The sequence below is a fragment of the Camelus bactrianus genome, chromosome 8 (assembly GCF_048773025.1).
Source record: "Camelus bactrianus isolate YW-2024 breed Bactrian camel chromosome 8, ASM4877302v1, whole genome shotgun sequence".
Classification (NCBI taxonomy): Eukaryota; Metazoa; Chordata; class Mammalia; order Artiodactyla; family Camelidae; genus Camelus; species Camelus bactrianus.
In genome coordinates, this window is record NC_133546.1 from 50,995,343 (window position 1) to 51,017,731 (window position 22,389).

The following is a 22,389-nucleotide window of genomic DNA, read 5'->3' on the forward strand; positions in this document are numbered from 1 at the left end:
TTTACTTTCTTAAGAACTGTAAAGCTGTTGTCAAAAGAGGTTGTACCATTTTATACTCCCATCAACAGTGCATGAGAATTCCATTTTTTTAAGCACCTTCACCAAAATCAGTCTTTTTAATTTTAGCCATTCTAGTAGGTGTGTAGTGGTTTCAATTTGCATTTCCCTAATTACTAATGATATTGAGCATTTTCATGTGCCTATTTGCTATTTATAAATATTCTGTAAGAAGTGTCTGTTCAAATGTTTTAGCTTATTTTTGTGGGCTGTTTTCTCACTATTAAGTTTTGAAAGTGCTTTGTATATTCTGGCTCTAAGTCATTTATCAACTATACGGTTTACAAATATTTTCTACCTAGTCTATGGTTCCTTTCATTCGCCAAACAATGTCTCTTGCAGAGCAAAAATGGTTACTTTGATGAAATCCAATTTATTTGTTTGTTAATGGATGGTGCTTTTGGTATCTTCTCCAAAAAATTATCATGTAACCCAATGCTTTTTCCTACGCTTTTCTGTGTCTACTGAGATAATCATATGATTTTTTTTCTTGTTTAGTTAATGTGGTGAATTACATGGATCAATTTTCAAATATTAAATCAACTTTGTATTTCTGGAACAAGCCCCATTTGATCAAGATATACAGACATACCTCAGAGAAATTTCAGGTTCAGTTCTAGACCACTGCAACAAAGTGAATGTTGCAATAAAGTGAGTCACATGAAGTCTTTGGTTTCCCAGTACATATAAAAGTTATGTTTATAGTGTGTGCAATATCATCATGCCTTAAAAAAGTACATAACTTAATTAAAAAATACTTTATTGCTAAAAAATGCTGACCATCATCTGAGCCTGGACTTGTGATTTGCATCCAAAGTGGGGACCATCTTGTATAAATAAACCCTTAATCTGTGGGATCTGACACCATCTACAAGTGGAGATGCTAACTCCAATAGCTGACTTTTGTTAAATGTCCACACTTGGACCAAAGAATCGACCCTAAGAAACTGGATTAACTACTACTAGTATGACTGCCGTCATGGTACACAAATGGAGGCCAGAGGGAACAGTTCTCAGAAGATTATATGTATGGCAGCACTAGGTAGACAACTCTATACATACACACTACATTCTCAATAATAGTATCCTTAGAATGAATTAATAATTAAATTGGACTTCTCTACAAAAGAATGTTTAAAATATAAAACTGTTAATGGGCATGAGATATATATAACATGACACGGAAAGAGGTCTCTGGTATACTCTTAAGTGATAAAAGCAGATTATAGAACAGTCTGTATAAAATGATCCCATTTATAAAAGCAAACACATTAATATGAATAAATATATATGCATGAAAAAGTCTTGGGAAAAAGGTACCTCAAACTGTTAACAATTGTTGCCTTAAGGACATTCACTTTCTCTTTACAATTTGTTATTGTTTGAATGTTTTTACTATCTATTTTATATACACGGCATTATTTAAATTGTTTACAATAAGTATCTATTATTTTTATAGAGATATGTAGTAATAAAAAGCAGAAAGAGCAATAAAAATAAATACATTCTTTGGGGGAAAAAAAACCTTCTCTCTAAAGTGCTTCACAAATCTGTCTCTTTCTCTCCACTGCATGCTACTTCCTTAGTTCAGTCCTTTGCTATTTATTACCTACACCAGGATACAGCAAACTATTCCTGTTAAGGGCCATATAGTAAATACTTTATGCATGCAGACTATATGGTCCCTTTCGAAACGACTCAACTCTGCTATTATAGCTTGAAAGCAGCTGTAAATGATACCTAAACCAGTGGGTATGGCTGTGTTCCAATAAAACTTTATTTATGAAAACAAGCCATGGGCCTGCCCTTGGGTCATAGTTTGCTGACCACTTGGACCACCAATGCCATCAAATTATATCTCTGACTCCAACCCTTCCCCTACTTTATCCTGGATCTCACATTGTTTCTATAAATGTCACACAATTTCTTCACATTCTATGTTTTTACTTAAAGTCTCATCTGCCTGGAAAATTCTTAGCTTTCTGGTGACCTTAAGATCATTTTTTAAGACTCTGACTAGCCTTCATGACCCCAGTAAATATAACTGACTGCTTTCCTTCTGTGCTTTCACAGGCTTTGTACATATTTTGATCGGCACCTTGTATATGATGATTTACATAATGTGCCTCTCATTCAGACACAGGAGGGCTGAGACTGTGCTTCTGAATTCCTGGAATCTAATACAAGACTGAGCAAGAGAGTAGGGAATTCAGAAATGTTTGCTAGTATGAATAAAGACAGAAAGAGAGGTATCTCTTTAGCCTTTTAGCCTTTCAAATTAGGCGCAGAAAATTGCTCCTTCCAGAAGTCCTTCTTCCTTTATTAATCAGAGTTGTCAATACCCAGAAGCTTGGATCTTTCTTCTCTCTTTCCTTTTCATATTTCCACATGATTTAATGCCCACAGCAAATAAAACCATATAGGTAATATCAACTTTTTGAATCTAATTTGTCATCTGACCCAAACAATACTCTAAGCATTTACAAGTAACATCACTCAGGGGGATGGTTCATCTTTGCCTTGCAGTCCTATTTATAAGGATTTTGCCTCAACCCAGGTTCACCAGATGGCAAGCCATTTGACTATCGGGAATATATTTCTGAAAGGCTAAAAAACATATAGTGCATAAGTAAATGACTCCCTAGGGCACAGCCTGCAAGTTCAGAATGTACCCCAGATATACTTGGGACTTTTTCACAGGGATTGTACATCAGAAAAATCTTACTTATATACAATAAACCATCAAAAAGTTCATTATATTATTCAACTTATCCTCCCTCAGCCCTTTTAGATGGCTAGTATCACCAATTTGATGATGAGAAAACTGGGGCTCAGGGTTCTTAAGTATCTTGCCCACTGTCATAGTAAACAAGGCAGAACTGGGTCTCAAACTCAATCCTTCAGATTTTAAATTCCATACCCTTTCCTCATGCATGACTTACCCTCTTCTTCCCTCAACTTTTAACACTTGTATGAAAACCTTTTGCCTATTCTTTAAAAATGAGTTATTCAACTGTCTTGTCCAGTCCTGAAGCTTTTTCAGCTGACTTTCTGCTCAATAATGTGGTTAATTATGCAAACTATCATTAAAAGAAGTTCAAAAAGTTTGCCTGTTGTATAGTTTTAAAATGTTTAAAACAGACAATTAAGGCAGTCTTAAGCACCACTCTATACACAGCTTTGTTGAGCTGTCCCTGGGTTTTGACTGGCAGTGAGATGAACAAGGCTGAGATGTCCTGCATCTGACAATGGAATAAATATCCACCCACAGCCAAAGCAAGTGAGAAGCTAGACCTGAGCAGCCTAATGTGGTCGGAGAAGTTTAGTGTCTGTTTTAATATTGGAAAGTACAACAATAGATGGCAGCTCCAGCAGATGTACAGAATATAATTACAGAAGGACCAGAGATCTACTCATCATCCAAAAAACCCTGAAGCTAATAACAGAAATCTACTCTTAGGGGTAGAAATGAATCAAGAAAAAAAAAAAAAAAGGAAGAAGCTCAGCTCCATAGGAGCTAGCCTACCCTTCTTAGGAAACAAGTCTGAGACTCAGGCACAGGGGAGCCAAACAACACATTAGGGGCGGAAGGAGGCTGCAAAGTTAAAGTGACAGCAGCTGACTTGACTTAGGGCCCCTTTCATCCTCTCTTCCCCAAAGCAGACATGTGCTAAGCAGTCATATAGGTTGAACTCTACGGGTGATGGATACAACCTTTCAGCGAGGAAGAGATCGGAAAACCTAGCAGAAATTACAGTACTCATCTGTTTAATGTCTCTGTTCCAGTGCGTCTACTCCTTATATATGCCTCCCTATCTCCACTCCACTCTTGCCTGCCTCCCTTTAGTCCTTGCTCCTCACTGTTCAAAGGGTTTTGTAACCAAAGTATACTTTGGAGTATTTTTCTTAATTATTAAATAACATTTATTTTTTCTTGAATTTTAAAAATAACTAAATATTTTATATTTCACTATGTATGGGAAAACATAATATTCAATTGATTTTTCCCCTCTTGGGTCAACAGCCCTCTGTAGAATTCCTAACCCTGCTTTAACCATCTCTTTATTCACCAGACTAAAAATTGCAATTAATTCAAATTGCACAGACTAGATTTATATATATATTTTTAAATCTCTACAGTACAAAAAAATTAAGAGTTTACACACCTCCTAAATATTCACAAATGATGATAGGGTTAATCAATTATTGCGCATTCACCAATGAAATATATGCACTGACTAAAATGATATTTTAAAAATGCTAAGAAACCAAGAACACAAATGTTTACATTTAAAAAATTAAATTTGAATCCATAACTACAGCTTGGTAAAATTTTTATAATCACCTGGGCAGAGATGTTAAGAGAATATGGAAAAACAAAAACTTGGTTTCATAGAGAGGTAGAAAGAAAGACAAATGGTGAATTATATTTTATTTTTTGGTGTTATAATGTTACTCGGGCAATTAATCATATTTCCTAAAATGAAATGTATATCTCTTACCTATTTTTTTTAATTTAACTTTTGATTGAGATGACTGCACAAGCTCACATAACATATAGTCAGTTTCACAGAGCCAATACCCTAAAAATGCTCAGCTGTTCCACTGGGATACTTCTAAAATAAAGCACTTTAAAGAATCTAGCATCTTTGAGAAATGAAGCTGTAACTTCATGTATTTAAAAAAACAGAAGCAAAAAAATCTTTCTGTGATAGACATACTAAAGGAAGCTATTACTCAATATAGTTAAATTAGATTGGAGTGCGTTGCAGGGAAATCTCTATGACCCCTTAATCACCTCTATCCCCTAACTCTATCCCTCCCCATGCTCCTGCAATTTTCATTTATGATTTGAAATTTTTCTCTAATCCTCAGCGTTCTTGCAGAGAACGCCAAAAGACATTTTGCCCTTCCTCTGCTTTCTGACATGTCATTTTTGGTTTCTAATTTGAATGCACTGAAATCCTGCACAAAATTAAATTCTGATTATGCATTCACTTACCTTTCATTCCTTAAAAGTAGTTTTCCTTCCCCTGAGTTTATAGTAGCAGGCTGATAAAGGCCTGCTTACGTGTGCAATTTTATTAAATAAATACACATTCAATGGAAACATTCAGATATGATTATTTTACTATTCATAATACATAATTTGTTTCCTTTGAGAAATCGTTTATTCTTCCAACAAATAACTTCAATAAAATACAATAACATAAGATTGAATATATGGATACGCTTTTTTCATTATGAGGAAATATAAATGCTTATTAAAAATACAGTCTTTTCCCATAAGAACTTCTTAAACATCAGTTCTAAAAAGATGAAGTAAAATAAGTTTTTATAATAGTATTAAAATTTGTGGCAGCTTAAACTGAAGTAATATTCTAATGTGAAAATGGTTACTTTTTATTGTTTATATCTTCAGATTCATTGCTAGTATATTGTCCTGGCTGCTAGCTATGACCTATTTTTCATTTGTTTTTCTTTTTTCATTTGCTTTATTTTTTTTAATTTTATGGCAAAATAAAAAATACTGAAAATTCCTTTTAAACAACATCAAAGATTTTTATATCAACCATACTAGAAGAAAATCTGAGTATTAATGAATATAAATTTGGAGTAGTGATTCTGAGGCAGGAACTTGCTTAGTGTATTCAACAAGAACAAGGAGGTAGGATGATTGAGGCAAAGATAGGGGAGGAGGGAGTAAATAGACATTTGGATATAAGATCCTGGAGTTGGGATCAGGTCAGGTCTGGAAGTATTTGGGAACAACCAACATAATGGTTAGAGGCATGAGATTCCCTCACCTAGAAAGTGTAGGTTTGGATAATTGATGGATAGGTGATTGACTGATTGATTGATCCACACATACAGACATGTTCTCCCCAAATTTATATATTTAAATTGAATTCCTGATGTGATGGTATTTGGGGTGAGGCTCTTGGGAGGTAATTAGGCCATGAAGGTAGGGCCCTCATGAATGAGATTAGTGCCTTTATAAAAGAGACTCCACGAAGCTCCTTAGCCTCTGCAGCTGCCCCACCATATTATCACTTGTGCTGCATCTCTACAATGAGGCGTCACGTTCTGGACAAGCTCTTTGCTGATATCTCTTCACTGTTTACAGAGGTTTGGGGATCTCAACAAGAGAAGTGGTGTAATATATGCATCATCTTCAGGAGTATAAACAAAAGTATCTTTTTATAGGATAGGCAAAGCAATCTGTCTTCTTGCAAAGCACATCTGAGAATAGAGTTGACTGAATATTGAGGTCTGTGTACATTTTTTAAAAATGTAAAACACTATATAAATGGATTTTCATAAACTTCTTTCACACTGTAAAAAATAATTAAGTACATAAAATAATACATTAGATGTTGGCTTCCTCAGAGTAGTGTGGGAAGTTGCATTGGTTCATTTAGATTAGAAGATGGCTAAACAGAAAAAGATATCTTCTGGGACTTATGTCAGTTGTGGGCATTAGTGACTCCCATGCATGTCTGTGGGAGGTGGTCTCAACACACAAGCTTGCTAATGCTAGGATATGGTTGTCTATTTCCAGAGTTTCAAACTATGAGAGGATATTATACCATTTCTGCTTTTATGAAAGGAAACACTATAATCAGTGCTACACACATAATAAAAAAAACTGTTTATACTTGCTTTGCTTATATATGCATGTATAATTTCTTTCTGTGTCTTTGTGAAAGCTTAAAAGGAGAAATTCTCCCACAGAGCATATATGTCAGATTTAATTTTGTAAAATTCCCTTTAGTGGTTGTTAAATAACCAGGTCTGTTCAGAGTTGTGTATATCTGAGACTTTATGTTCAGATAGGGACAATTTTTATCTTTGTACATTGATAGTACCTAGATTTTAAATTTTAAAGTGATGCACTGGTGAAATCAACATCACATTTTTAAGGAAAAACTTATTTTTAAGCAGCCTCAGGTATACATTTTAAGTATTAACATACTAAAATTAATGTTTCTATCTTTCTTCTGCATAATAGCAAAATAAATACCAACTGACAGAGCTGTAACCGAAACGACTACCGTCTTCTGGTCTAGAATATGTTAGAATTCTAGATGATAAACCATTTGATACCGAAGGGAATGAGATAACCCTTGACTTCTTTGCTATCAGTCCCCAAGTCAAGTCCTCCTTTATGAAATACCACATTTTGCCAAAAGATGGGGCTCTTGTATCCAGAACAGAAACTGAAAGTGATAATTTTTCAGATACTGAGGAGCTACGTTCATTACAGTGGGCGAGGGCCTTTAGCTAGCAAGAAAGTTCCGCTTTGGAGGATGGGCCAAGGTGCCTTTAGATATTCTTTTCTAGCCAGACTGTCAACCTCTTAGAGACTCAGTTTCCCTACCTGTGAAATCTAGACAATAAAAGTGAGAATAAGAGAGTTCCAGAAGTGCTTAGCACAATGCCTGGCAAATAGCAGGCAGATGAGCAATGAATGTTAGCTATCATTCGTAAAAGCCAACACAATGTCTTGTCTGCTAGTGTGTCTGCTGACCCAAAGTAGGTGCTCAGTGAAAGGCTGAGTGAAACTTCAAATCAACCTACAGAGGTAGCTAAATATACCTCTTAGTTTGAGCTTCTTAAACGTATGAAATTGGAATCTTATGCCTGACTTGAACCTTGCCCATCTTGACCAATGATTCTATATCTGCCTGCCTGACCTGGGATTTAATTGACTTCAATTGCTCTGGTCCTGCTAAGGTGGCATTTCAGTATCCAGCCTGTTTCATCAACTTAAGTCCTGTATCTTACGATATCTTAACAAGAACAAACAAACTAACAAAACCACCCAAAAAACTTCCCAAAACACACAATTCATATTAAGCTAAGAAGAGAGCTAAACTATCAAAATAGTAATTAAAAATTACTTTAAACAGAAACTTGACGTTAATAATATTAAGTAGCACCTTAACCTTTAAATCTTTTAATTTCATTTTAAACCATAATGGTATTAGTTCCTCAGAGAACACCTCAACACATTCATGTAAAGAAAAAAATGCTCAAAACATAGGGACAATTTTAGATTATTTCACCTTAGGGAAGCTTTTGGGAATTCACACGCTTTCTAGGGGAGTCTTGTACACTTACCCAATCCCTAAGCCTCAAAATCACTGAAATGTTGCTAGCTCAGCCTACTTTTTTAGTCATTGTCAGTCAGTATTATAGCACCTGGAGAACTTAGTTTCATTTTGCAGCTGTTGCCCAACTTTCAAAATAATTCATTCTACAATCTTGGTAGAATCCTCAAACTTATATATATATATTGGGCAGTTGGGGGAAGAAGAAAATGTTAGTACTCCCATTCCAATCTTCCATCTCATAACATATGTTGAGATTCTTCATAATAATTCAGAATGTTAAAAAATATGAACTCATGAAATGAATCATTGAGAAACAACTTTTTTTTGAAGGGACAGTTTAATTTCAGGTTTTGGAAACAACCAAATCTCTAGGGAAAGAAGTGAAGATTTGGGGGTTATATAGTACAGAATTGGAGCTTGCCCAAAGAGAAGGCTTGGCCTTTGCCCTCAGCCTTACAGGATCTGCTGTTTGCCTGAGGTCCTTGGGTCATACTGTGTAGTCTAACAATATGATTTACAGTGGGGACTGGCCACACCCATACAGTCTTCCGTTGGGGCTGGCCCTCCTAAAGGTCTAACAATGTGACAGGATGGGGGCTTTGGGTCACAAAGATATGAACATGGAAACTGGGATTAAACAAGTGGGCAATCAATTAATCATGCCTACATAATGAGGATTCCCCGCCCCCTCCAAAAAATCTGCATACCAAGCTCAGGTGAGCTTCCCTGATGGACTGTACTCTGTGCATATTGTCACACATTAATACTGTGACAGTACTGTGTCTTGACTCCATGGCTAGAAGACAAATGAAACTGCATTTGAAACCCTCTTTGACTCTGCTCTATGTGTATCTTTTTTGTATTTTATTTTTATTTTATTTATTTTAATATTTTATTGAAGTTTAGTTGACTTACAATGTTGGGTTAATTTCTGGTATACAACATAGTGATTCAGTTATATATACATATATATTTTTTCCATTTTCTTTTTCATTAGAGGTTATTACAAAATAGTGAATACAGTTTCCTATGCTACACATTAGGACCTTGTTGTTTATCTATTTTATATATAGTAGTTTATATCTTCTAATCCCAAACTCATAATTTATCCCTACCTGCCTTTCCCCTTTGGTAACCATAGCTTGTTTTCTATGTCTGTGAGTCTCTTTCTGCTTTGTAAATAAGTTCATTTTTAAAATTTTCCTTTTTTAGATTCTACATATAAGTGATATCATATGATATGTCTTTCTCTGTCTAATTTACTTCACTTAGTATGATAATCTCTAGATCCATCCATGTTGCTGCTAATGGTATTATTTCATTTTTTCTTATAGTATTCTATTGTGTGTGTGTATATATATGTATATACACACACACGTATATCTATCACAACTTCTTTACTCAATCATATGTCAATGGACATTTAGGTCGCTTCCATGTCTTATTGTAAATAGTGCTGCTATGAACACTGAGGTGCATGTACCTTTTTGAATTAAGAGTTTTCTCCGGATTTATGCCCAGGAGTGGGATTGCTGGATCATACAGTAACTCTATTTCTAGTTGTTTAAGGAATCTCCATACCGTTTTCCATAATGGCTGCACCAAACTGCATTCCCACCAACAGTGTAGGAGCGTTTCCCTTTCTGCACACCCTCTCCACATTTACTGTTTGTGAACTTTTAAAATACGGCCATTCTGACTGGTCTGAGGTGATACCTCGTTGTAGTTTTGATTTGCATTTCTCTGGTAATTAGTGATTTTGAGAATCCTGTAATGTGCCTTTTGGCCATCTGTACGTCTTCTTTGGAGAAATGTCTTTTTAGGTATTCTGCCCATTTCTTGATTGGGTTGTTATTGAATTGTATGAGCTGTTTGTATATTCTGGAAGTTAAGCCTTTTCAGTCACATCATTTGCAAATATTTTCTCCCAGTCCATAGATTGTCTTTTTGTTTTGTTTATGCTTTCCTTTGCTGTGCAAAAGCTTATAAATTTATGTGTATCTTCTTTTGACATAATCTTAAACTTAATCTGTACCCTTTCCTTTCCCTTTAATAAACCATAATCACGAGTATAACAGTTTCCTAAGTCTTTCTAGCAAATTACTAAAACTGAGGTAGTTTGGGGACTACCCCCAATACCCCTGCAAACTTGCAGTTGGTGTCAAAAGTGAGGGTGGTTTTGTATAAGGACTGTGCCTCTAATTTTGTAGTTAACCTAAACTTCTCATAAGGGATTTCCAGGTTTGTCTGAATAAAAATGTCACAGCAAGTTACCTTGACTGCATTTTGGAAGTGACAAGCTGCACTATAATGGTGCAGGATGGAGTTACGTGAGCCTTGCCTACACTTAAAGTAAGCACCACCTGCCTTTGAAGTTTAAAGGTCAATGACAATTCTACTCTACATTACTACCTAATAAACACCTTTTCCACACTTTTATGGGGTTTTCCCATAAGAAAAGACTTTAAAATAGAGGGTGGAAATATGTCTTTCAAGTATCAACAAGCCTCACAAATTAAGGCCAGGGTAGCAATAACCTGAAAAAATGTTGAGTGACAGACTATAGTATTTTATTTATATGAATTTCAAAACTAGGATACTAATCTATGCTGACAGAAATCAGAATAGTGGCTACTTTTGGTGGGTGACCGGGGTGGGGTGAGGGGATCTGAGTGCTGACTGAGAGGAACATAAGAGAGTATTTTGGAAAGTTAGAAATGTTCTATAACTTGATTTGGGCAGTAGTTATATGAGGTGGTATATGGCACTGGGCAATTAAGATTTGTATACTTTGGTGCATTTCAATTTTTAAAAAAGCTATACCTCAATAAAAACGTTAAATCCTTGGTCATATATAAAAAAAAACTCTGAGTATAAAAGGAAAATTGTATTTATTTAACAGACACTTGGTGTTTACTATGTGTCAGGCATTCTGCTAGTACTTGTAGATACAACGCAAAGCAAAACACAGAAATGACACCTGCTTATAGATGATCAAGACACCCATTTTTAGCCTTTAGACTCCCATCAGTAACAATTTGGACTTTTAAAATTCAACATGTCTTCATCCTCTGGAATCAGTCCCACAAAAACACCTTTTATGCTTTTGCATATGAAAGGTTTTATAAATAAACTCTACCTATTATATGCCCAGTTCAATTTTCACTATTTCCACAAGGGTTTTTAATATCTTGCAGCCAGCAGTGGCCTATCCTTACTTTGAATTCCTTTTGCATTCATAAAGATAGTATCACACAACTCAGTACTTAATTGTTCTTTTTAAAAAAATTTTTTTAAATATTTTTTAGGGGGGAGGGAGGTAATTAGGTTTTTATTTATTTATTTAAATGAAGGTATTGGGGATTCAATCCAGGACCCTGTGCATGTTAAGCATGCACTCTACCACTGAACTATACCCTTTCTACACCAGTACTTAATTGTTCTTAAATAGTCTTGAGAGTGTTAAATTTGTCTTCTACCCAAACTGTAAATTCCTTGAGACTAGAGATCACATCACATGTTTCTCTGGAAAGTTTCACACTGCTTAGCAAAGTGTGGGTCTTGTGATATATGCTTAATTACTTGTGGGTGGAATGAATGGAAACTTCATTTTGACCATATTGAACATGCTTAAGAATAGTTTAAACTCCGGGAAAAATTAATCCTTAAAGTAATTACTATCTGGGATTTTATTTTGCCATTTTTAATAGCTCACTTTTTAGTGCTAGAAAGAGATAGAAGTTATTCTTGACATTCTGTTCTGTTCCCTGTGGCTCAGTTTTGATAAGAAGGGAAGAGAGGCTGTTCTTATCTGTTTAATACCAGTATATTTGCTTTAATTGAGAAGGAAATGCATTTTGGATGAAACATTTGTCTCCAAATATTTCTTACCTCCTGATTATTCAACTTAGTACAAAGTTGCCTAAAATAAAAACTACGCTTCCCAGCTTCCTTTGCAACCAAGTATGACCATGTAACTGTAAATGATAGGTATATTTTCAGCTCCTGTTCTCAAAGGGATGTCCTTTGGTTCCTCTTCTTCCTTTGGGCTGTTACTTGGAGTATTTTATGGTTGTGAGTCATCTTGGACCATTAGATGAGGATAACACCCCAGAAACGGCAGAGTAATGAGAAGGTGCCAGTGTCCCTGGATGAATAAATTGAGAAAGCAAGTACACTATTCTAGGATTACTCATGCATCCTGTATATGAGATGTCTATTTGTTTAAATTACAGTTATTCTGGGTCTCATTATACATAGTTTAAGCATTTTCCTACCTTATCCATAGGGGTAATCATAGAATAGTGACAGCTGGCAAGGAATGACTTTCCTTCCCACACAGTGCTTTAGGGAATAAATATGTTTTAGCCTCAAACTTTGGGTGGATCATTTGCTAGAATAAGAAAGCAAAACTTATCTTCTGATATCAAAAGGCTAGTTAAAAATGACTAGTTTTGAAGGTAACTACCTCTAATTTTTCCCCCTAAAGTCCCATTTATACACACAAACATACTCATGCATATTCATACTTATTATGGAATGTCACCTGGCATTTGGGCAACCAAATGAATATCAAGTTAAAACAGCCAATAAAAACTGTGAATAAAAACTGTGTTTTTATTTCATGTTTTATACTGACTTTGAGTGGCATTGCTTTTTAATAGCTAACCTATGAATGTGTCTTTGAAATTGGTTTTTGTTGCATTTTGTAATATTTTATGAAAATTTAATGTATTTTATTATCTTTTAGGAAAGTAAAAAATATTCATTCACTGAGCAACAACTCATAATTTCAAGGCTGCCAAAAGAAGCATAACTTTTCTTTTGTATATTCAAGTTTGAAATTTTTAGTTATCCATACCTCAATACCTTAAACATTTCCTGTATTTTCAAGCATCCTCTATTTCTTCTGTTCTGTCTTACAGAAAAAATTCTTCTACCAAGGTTAAGAATAACCTCACCCATGGTCTTGGGTGCATCCTTGTCTTCCTTCACCTCATAATTCCCTTACTTAACTCATCTCTTTCTTATAGGTTCTTTCCCACTCTCCTTGATTTGAGCAGGAATTAACCCTGTTGATGACTTTAAAAAATAACTGTACTTATCTTCGCTTATCTCTCACCTCTTTGACCACGTTTTTTTTTTTTTTTCCCTTTGCTGGCTCCCTTTCTTCCTCTCAATCTTAGGTGTAATGAATATGTATTGTTTTGACCCTTTTCCCGATTATATTTTTTCTGAATTTCCTTTAAGGAACTACCCCTTTCGACATTTTATCCTTGCACCATCTGATTTGCTACAACCTTGTTTTTTTCAAATCCGCTATCTTACCATCTGTTCTACTGAACCCCGCTCCCTTTTTTCTCCTGCAAGACCTTCCTCCTTGAACTTTCTTCCTCTTGCTCCCCTCTATACTGCTTCCTCTCTAGACTTGCACAGCCCTTTTCCTGGAACTTTTCTTTGCCTTTTTCAGGATTGATACACCTTTTCCAGAATTCCATGTTTTCCTCTTAGCTTTTGCCTTTATTTTACTGGAGTACATGGTCAAGTAACTTCCTTAAAGATCACACGCGAGGAAAGTATTCTGTAGTTCTGCATCCTTTGGATGCAGACCTTTTGGATCTGCTGATCTGAAAATATCTTTATTTGCTCTTGTAGTTAATTGATAATTTGAATGAGTACAGAATTCTAGAATGAAAATTTTCTACCATTAAACCTAAAATATTCTGTCATTGTCTTCTAATATATATACAGTGCTGCTGAATAGATCTGATTCTTGTCCCTTTGTTGATAGATGTCTTTATGTTTGGAAACTTTTCAGACTCATTATTATTATTTCTAGTTTGTATTTTTGATTTTTTTTCCTCACTGAAAAAAATATCTCTTTCTCTTCTACTGATTGAATGTTAGTTTGTTGGATTGGCTCTCCATGACTCATCTTTTCTCATATATTCTGTTTATGTCTTCACATATCCTATATTCTAGATTTATTTGATTTTTATCTTCAATATTTCCAATGAATTCTTTTTAACTTAAGTAATCATGTTTTAGTGTCTTAGAACTCTGTTTTATTCTATGATTGCTCCTTTTTTCAGAGTACCTTGTTTGTACCTTATAGATCCAATATATTCTGAATACTAAAGTATATAAATTGGAGTGTTTTTTAAAAATGTTCTTGTTAAAAAAAGTTCTCTTTTATTTCACAAATTTTAATTGCTTCCTTTAGAGTTAGTTATTTAGTTTTTGTCTTTCCCTTTCATAATGGCGATTTTCCTGATTTGCCTGTTGATTCTTCACTGCATGTTTATATAAAGAACTGGCCATTGATGAGGTTTGCTTTTAGTAAGCAGGATGTCTTCTGGTTCTCTCTCCTGTGAGGGAATTGTGTATAAATGGCTAGGTTGAGTAGGGCAGGGCCAGGAGTACTAAATATCAGGTTTCACTTTAGGATGGATAAGCAAGCAGCTGGCTCTCTGGATGCTGGCCCTGAACGCCAGAATGATCGTGGTTTTGCTCTGTGTTGTTAACATAAAAACTTTCATGTCTTCTCTACTATTTATGCAATTAACTTGGAGGAGACTCTAGGGTTTTTTGTTTGTTTCGGTTTTTGTCTGGTGGCAGATGTGCTTTTGGCTGCTCTCAGTGCATATGGATGAGAGAAGACGATGTCTGATGATTGATTCAACCGTATCATACTTCAAATATTGTCTCCATTTTCAGCTCTTAGTCTCACTTCTGCCCTTTGCCATGCCCTCAACCAACTCTTTTGTAGCTTCTTTACTGCATTTTTTAAGCAATGTTTTTGACTAGTAGTCAAATCACTACTATTAGCTTTGTTTTCCAGGAAACTGCTGAAACTTCATATACTTTTCTCCCCTTCTCCATCTACTATCCTCCTGCTAACATAAGCATATGCATACAAACACACAAAGCTTTAGTCTTTTACTTATTCCTCGGTTTTTCTACTTCTACATTTTCATTTCAGTAATGTCTAAGAAAGAATAGCTGGCAGATTATATGCCAAGTCCAACAGTAGCCCAAGAATAACTCTTGGCTTGAATAGTGGCCCAAGAATAACTCTCTGTATTTTACAAGCATATATTTTGCCATTTTAGTGGCAGAATGGCAGAATCCTCCCTGACTGTCCCTTGGTCACATGACCACCTCTACAATATTCTTGTTTAAAGGGAAATAGAAGTACTTCCAGGATAATGGGAGGAGCTCATATGTATTTCTTTAGTTTTTTGGTACCCTAACAAATTCTATCTATTAATTAAGGAAGAGGTGGAAAATGGTAGCTGGGTCGGTAACCAGTAGTGTCTGCCATGGTAGTGATCATTTTTTCCTTCCCAATATAATTCACTAAAAGGGTTAGGAAAGCTATTTAATTAATTAATTAACTAATTAATTAATTACACTCCTGTGTTTATTGCAGCATTATTCACAATCACTATGAAAACAGCCCAAGTATCCATCACGGGATACTTGGAATAGGTAAAGATGTGGTTTATGTATAAAATGGGATATGATTCAGCCATGAGAAAGAAGGAAATCCTGCCATTTGCAACAATGTGGATGAACCTTGAGGGCATTATGCAAGTGAGATCGGTCAGAGAGAGACAAATACTAGATGATATAACTTATAGGAGGAATCTAAAAAAGCTGACCTTGTAGAAACACAGAGTAGAATGGTGGTTACCAGGGACTGGTGCAGGGGGAGGTGACGGGGATTGGGGTGATGTTGGTCGAAGGGTATAAACTTGCAGTTAGAAGATAAATAGTTTCCAAAGATCTAATACACAGCATTAGCCAAAAACAATTGACAAAAATACTCCTGGAACTAACAAGCAATTATTGTAAGGTTTCAGAATACAAGGTTAACTTACAAAAATCAATCATTTTCCTGTATACTAGCAATATACAAATGGAATTCAAAATAAAAACACATTAGGATTTGTATTAGCACCCCAGAAAACAAAATGCTTCGGAATAAATCTAACAAAATATGTACGTGACCTATGTGAGGAAAACTACAAAAGTCTAATCAAAGATATCACAGAAGAACTAAAGAAGAGATATTTCATAGATATTTCCAGATTTTAGGTATTAGAAATAATGCTGCTATGAATATTCTAGTACACGTTTCATAAACTCTTTATATTCATTTCTGTGGGTCATATACCTGGGAGAGGAACTGCTGAGCTATGTTCAGCTCTATGCCATGTGTATGTTCAGATATTGCCAGTTTTCTAAAGTCATTTTACAAACTGTAGGTAAGCTTATTTTAGAATTGAGTCTTTTATTAATCAGCATCCCACAGTGGTTGTCAGCTCCAGGTAAGAAACTGTACTCAGGTCCATCAAAGATGGAATTTTAAGACCCAATGTTGCAAGGCTGGGTAGGGAAGATGGCAGGACAATGGACTGAGAATATATAAAACAAAAAAAAGGCCTAGAAGCTAAGGCTGTGGGACACTGGTGAGTTGAGAAGTCCTAGTGGTCATACATACTGAGATACTAAGAGACTACTGGGCTGGAAACGAGGCTGAGGCTTATTAACCCAGCCCAACAACCCATGTGGTGACAAGGCTGAAAATGAAAGGCCAATATGCTCAGGATGACGGAACATAGAGATGAAAGAGCCAAAAAAATAGATGACTTTGTTGAGCCACTGAAAAATGCTGGAAACATGCCACCCTGAGATTTTCTGTTTTTGAGACAATTTTGAAATAATTAAGGTAAAGTCAATCAAATGATGTAGTTTCATACACACACATACAAAATGTTACATATTTGGGTTCATAATGTGTATATATATTGTTTTGTAAACTATTCACTGCATTGTACATCTTGATATGTTCCCATATCAAACAATACAGATTCCACTTCAGAGATGTGCTATAATTTATTTAAATCAATCCCCTATTGAACTTTTTTAGTAGAATGCATTTTTAAGTACAATGAGTTTTAATGGGTTGCCCAACCATCTATCAATTTCAACCCACCCTGCTCAGTATTGCCAAGATAATCTTTCAATCCCATTTCGTAACTGCCAGATCCTGACTGACTATAATACTAAATTCCTTAAATTCAAGATTGAGTCTCTCCTTACAGACTAGTTTCTATTTAATTTGAACATTATTGTCACTACCTTCTAATAAGAAGTTTCCATTGTAGACAAACAGGTTACTCACCACAGAATGCATCTGCAGCCTTATTTCCTTGTTTTTGTTTATGGCATATTTTATGAATAGTCTTCTTTCTCTTTATGAGGAATCTTGTCATCTGACTGTCTTTCCATTAACATTTTGGAAAATTCTGAAGGGACTACAAAGGGTACAAAGAGAGTTCTTAGAGTTTGATGAATCCTTCTAGGTCAAGACTTAAAAAAAAAAGATGCAAGTGACCCATGTAATTTAAAATTTTTCTAGTTGCCAGAATAAAAAAGTGAAAATAAACAGGTGAAATTAATTTTAATATACTAACCCAGTATATACCAAATATTATTTCAACACGTCATCATTATAAGAATTAAGATATTTCACATTTTTCTCTTTGTATTAAGTCTTTGAAATCTGGTGTGTATTTCACACTTACTGCATGTCTCAATTTGCACCAGCCACATTTCAAATATAAATATCCATATTTGGCTAGTGGCTACCCTACTGAACAGGGCAGTTCAAAGCACAGTTTATTTTCAGTTTCATTCTTCTCCGTTAAGCTTCTGGAACTGTGATGAGAACAATTTGCCATGTGAATTCCTAGAACTTATTGTTAGTAGTTCTCCCTATCATATGGCCTCCTTGTATTATTTACCTTTTGATGCATTTGTCTTGTCTCATGGCTAAAATGTAAATTCTTTTAAGGCCGGAGCCATGAACTGATTGACTCTCAAGGTTGGAAATACCTTTAACAAAACCATCAACTGTTTCTTCTCTTGATATATGGCTCCTCTGCACTTAGTTCCTATTAAGTAAGCCCTCAGAATCTACTTAAAGTCAAATCCAGTGGTCAAGGCATCCATGCATCCTAAAGCAGACACCTTCTCTGGTTAGTGCTAGAAGGGGATCTTCTTTTCAGGATCTGAAATCTTTTTCTCTCAAGTCTGCCTCTCTTAAGAGCACATGAAACAAATCGATGTCACATGATGAGTTTTTACATATTTAGCGATAGTCCTGGTAGCTTTGTCTTTTCTATGAGAATTTTCCCAAGTTCAATCAGTACTTCTTTATTTGCCATGCTTTTGAGTACTCTTTATCATTTTGCTCTTCTCTAAAATAATTCCAACTTATGTGAGATCTTCTTAAAGTGCTTGATTTAGAATAGAACACTGAACGCCAGAAATCTGGCCAGTGAAGAGTATAATTGGATCACTATTGGCTGCCTCTCTATAAAAATACGGTTCTACTAGGCGTCAAGACACATTCCTAACGAGGGAGGACGGAAGAGAAAAAGGGAGCCACAACCTATTATTAACTCACACCACATTTGCATGCCCGGCTTTTAGTCAAGAACTGTACACACACGCACCACACTGTTCTTGAGGTTAATTTTTCTTAATGACCCCTTCCTGTCTTTTCAATTGAGCCAAGGAATCTTGGTATTTTGTTTTTGGTGGGTTTTGCCCGACAAAAGGACCAAATAGAAGAGGGAACTTTTAGGAGAACTAAACTGAGAGTCCAGAAAACTTCAGGAAAGCGGGACTTGAGACCAAGGGACCGTGTATAAAGTGACCAGCAGCCAGGATTCTGACTGGTGACGATGATGGCAATTACTCAGTTCTTCATTCATACTCAGGGGTCGTCTCTCCTTTACCTGTAATAGGAATTACCTCCTTCATGTCTTCACCCTACAGTGAAGGGCGGGGAGAAGATGCGGCCGACTCAGATAATTGCAGGGAAAGACGCTCAGGTGAGGACAACTCAACAGACGCGGAGTCCCAGGAACGCGCGCGCCCGAGCCCATGCCCGACCGGGGGCGCGCCCTCACCACAGGTCTGGTGCGGCTCTGACTGAGCGCGGCGGCGGGAGGCGGGGCGGCGGGAGGCGGGGCGGCGGCGCGCGCAAGCGGGTGGGGCGGGGTTGGGGAGCCGACGTGCCGACGTTGGCGGCGCTGCGGGCGGGTGACGTGTAGCCCCTCGACTGCTCCGCCCCCTCCCTCCTCGCCGGGTCTGTGTGTCTGTCCGGGTGTCCGGCGGTCTTTGCAGACCTTTCCCGGGGACGGGGAGCGACCCTGCAAATCCGGCGAGGGGTGCGGACGAGGACCTGGCGGTGCAGCTGCCCCCAGACGTCCTCAGCCCTGCCCTCCGCTCCCCTCCGACTTGGGAAGTAAAAGATCAAACCGAAAGGGAGGGAGGCGTCGTGGCGGGAGCTGGCTGAGTGATGGGAAGCGTGTGAAGCGGGGCCGAGAGGTGAGGAGGTGGAAGTGGAAGGAGGAGAAGGGGCGCTGCGGCCTGGGGTTAGCTGGCGGGAGGCGGGGACTGCTGGGCCGGCCACGGGACCACGGTGCCCCTTGGGCGATTCTCATTCGGCCCCGGAGGCAAGCCCGGACCTGTCATCCCTTTCCGGCCCCAAAGACTTGTCAGTAGTCTCCGACGGTCTCGTCCTACTCTTGGAATTTGTAGATGGTGATGGGGATCAAAAAAAATCAACCCGAGTCGCCTGTTGCACAGGTGTTAAACCACACCGTGATGACCAGATGGGTGATTTTTTTTCCCCCTGTGCGTGGGTGATTTGTTTTCATTTTTTTTTTTCATTACAAAAGTGTGGTAACTTTTTCGTTTTCTTCACGTGGATTTTGGGAGAAAAATCTGCTTCCTTGTGTTTTTTTTACCTCCGCACTGAAAACTAAATAGCCTGGGTAGCGAGTGGACCATGGTAAATTGTGGGTGAATTTAGCAATCGAGGAGTCCTGAATGCTATTTTGAAATAAGCGTGTGTATGTGCGAGCGTGTTAGGGAGGTATTGTGGTTACGTGAGCAGTTATTTTAAATATTTCTTATCATGAATTAACTTATTCATTGAACGCAGTGTGTTCATATATTTTGCTATTCTTTGGTTTAAAAGAAGTATGATTTTACAGATAGCTAAACTTTGGTATGAATGGTATCACATGTTCAGTTCAAAGTAGTAATCACTTTTTTGTCTTTCTTTCCCTAAGATTAGAGTAGATAGCCGTTATCTCCATCACCAGATTTCATGTTTCATAGATTGAAATCATTTTTCTGATTTTCAAAGTGTTCTCAAAAGTTGAGAATTCAGTTTTTGATTTCTCTCTGGATTGTGCTCCTGTTCATGTATCTTTTATTTTATTTTTTTAGATGGGGGAAGATAATTAGGTTTATTTATTTATTTTTTGATTTTTTTTTAATGGAGGTACCCAGGACCTCCTAAGTATGCACTCTACCACTGAGCACTATGCTCCCCATGTATCTTTTATTTTTAATTATGGTATTATAATAATATTCTTGCATAAGAAAAATACTCCCTAGAGATGCTCATCAAGGGTAAGCTAAATAATATTTGAGTGAATTAGTATTTCGTAACTTAGCCTTGTGATCCCTGCTGAACAGTTTTAGTTTGTTTTCACTAAAGTAAACATTCACTCAGTGATGTCTACTTGTGTACCAGGCACTATGCTAGGACTAGGAAATCAAGAGAGAGATGATATCTGTGCTTTTGGAACTTCTGTAGTCCAGTGCCCTCTTAATAGGGAATCTAGACTAGGGTTCCTCTTCATGCCTTGGATCTCTAAGTTGACCAAAGCAAGGCTTTTTGCAAGAATAAGTTATTGTCAGTGTTTATATGTTAGTGGCATTGAAAGAGGAGTGGATCCTTTTACTTGAACAGCATGACTTGATTTTGCCTTTGATCAAAAAGATAGTATACATGCTAGTGTTTTGCCAGTTACAAGGAGTAAGTTTTCTTTTTGCAGAGTTGGCTTAATTATAAAATTCACAATTGGAAATCAGTTTTTACCTGGAAAAAAAAACCTTTATTTTTCTGGTTTTTACATTAGTCTTATTGAGCTATGTGTTAATAACTTGTAATTTTTAAGAGTTCTATGCACAAAGCATATTCATCAGGAAATGTATAGTATTTGTTGACTGAAGTAAATTTGTTGCCCTACAGTACCTTCCATGGGGAGGTAGCTAGCATAAGCCCTTTTAATACAGAATAGCCTTGATGTAATATGGCAGTTTTCAGCTTTGAGCAGCTATCTACCTGAAACTGCAATTTTAGTAAACAAACATTACCAAGGAGGAAGGAGTGAGGTATCTAGTATGTATTTAGTAGTCATCTAAAGGCCGGCATTGTGTATGTCTCTTACAGTGTACTCTAAAATTACTTAAAGTAGGGACTGGATCTTATTTCTTATTTCTTTTGCCTAGTATAACACCTAGCGCAGAATTGACAGACCTATATGGCTGTTGATTTATTCAGTATATACCATCTCATTTAAGTACTGTGTTTTGCATGTAGATGAGTAAGTGACTTTGTTTGAGTATGTGTACTTTTTGTTCAGTTTCATTTTTCTGCTGTCTTTTAGCTATGATAACCTGTCTTACAGGTTGTCCTGATTTATTTCTGAAACTGTCACTGTGATTCAGAGTTAATGCAATTAAAATCAGGTTCCAGCACCCTAATTTAATCAGATTATTCATCCTGAAAGGGGCATAAAAATTGATTTTGTAATACCTCTTTATTTTGTTGATCAGAAAATTGATACCCACAGAAGTTAGCTGATTTTCTACTATCAAACAAAAATTGGCATCGGAACTAATTTCTCTTTATTTTAATTCTCCTTTTTACTATACTCTGCCTCTCTTTATTATCATTTGAATAGATTAACTCTTGGGGACCTTTGTAAATTAAGGTAGATTCCCATTTTATCTGCCTGTTTTTGGAGTTTGGGGCTAGTTTTCCTCCACTTCTCTGAATCCCTCTTCAAAGAGAATTCTTAGGAACTGCATTTGTTACCAAAGGTTTAAACTGACATGGAAAATTAGAGTGGAATTTGGAGAGGTGTGTAATTTTAAAAATGTAGTATATAAGGAGTTTACAGGTGACAGGATTCCCAGGGTATGTTTTAATAAGATATTTGGCAAGAAATATTTATATTTGAAGAAAAGAAAGTTCACACCTAGTTATTTAATGACTAAAGCAAAGATTGTCAAAGTACTGAGTCATAATTTCTGGGGGTGGTGTCTGAAAATGTCT

The 22,389-nt window shown here is 36.5% G+C and overlaps 2 protein-coding genes across 4 annotated transcripts in view; one reads left to right on the forward strand and one right to left on the reverse strand.

Moving 5' to 3' along the window:
• GRIK2 (glutamate ionotropic receptor kainate type subunit 2) overlaps positions 1-19,161 on the reverse strand; it is a 926,084-nt gene extending 906,923 nt beyond the window's left edge. The window contains exons 1-2 of the mRNA XM_074368582.1: positions 18,986-19,161; positions 17,365-17,497 (exon numbers count right to left, since the gene is read on the reverse strand). The gene's annotated coding sequence lies outside the window, so the exon portion shown is untranslated. The remainder of the gene's footprint in view (positions 1-17,364; positions 17,498-18,985) is intronic.
• A 159-nt stretch (positions 19,162-19,320) lies between these two features.
• ASCC3 (activating signal cointegrator 1 complex subunit 3) overlaps positions 19,321-22,389 on the forward strand; it is a 301,513-nt gene continuing 298,444 nt past the window's right edge. For 2 of the 3 annotated variants that reach the window (XM_074368581.1, XM_074368580.1), the window contains exon 1: positions 19,321-19,580. The gene's annotated coding sequence lies outside the window, so the exon portion shown is untranslated. The remainder of the gene's footprint in view (positions 19,581-22,389) is intronic. The other variant, XM_010965191.3, reaches the window with a different exon arrangement.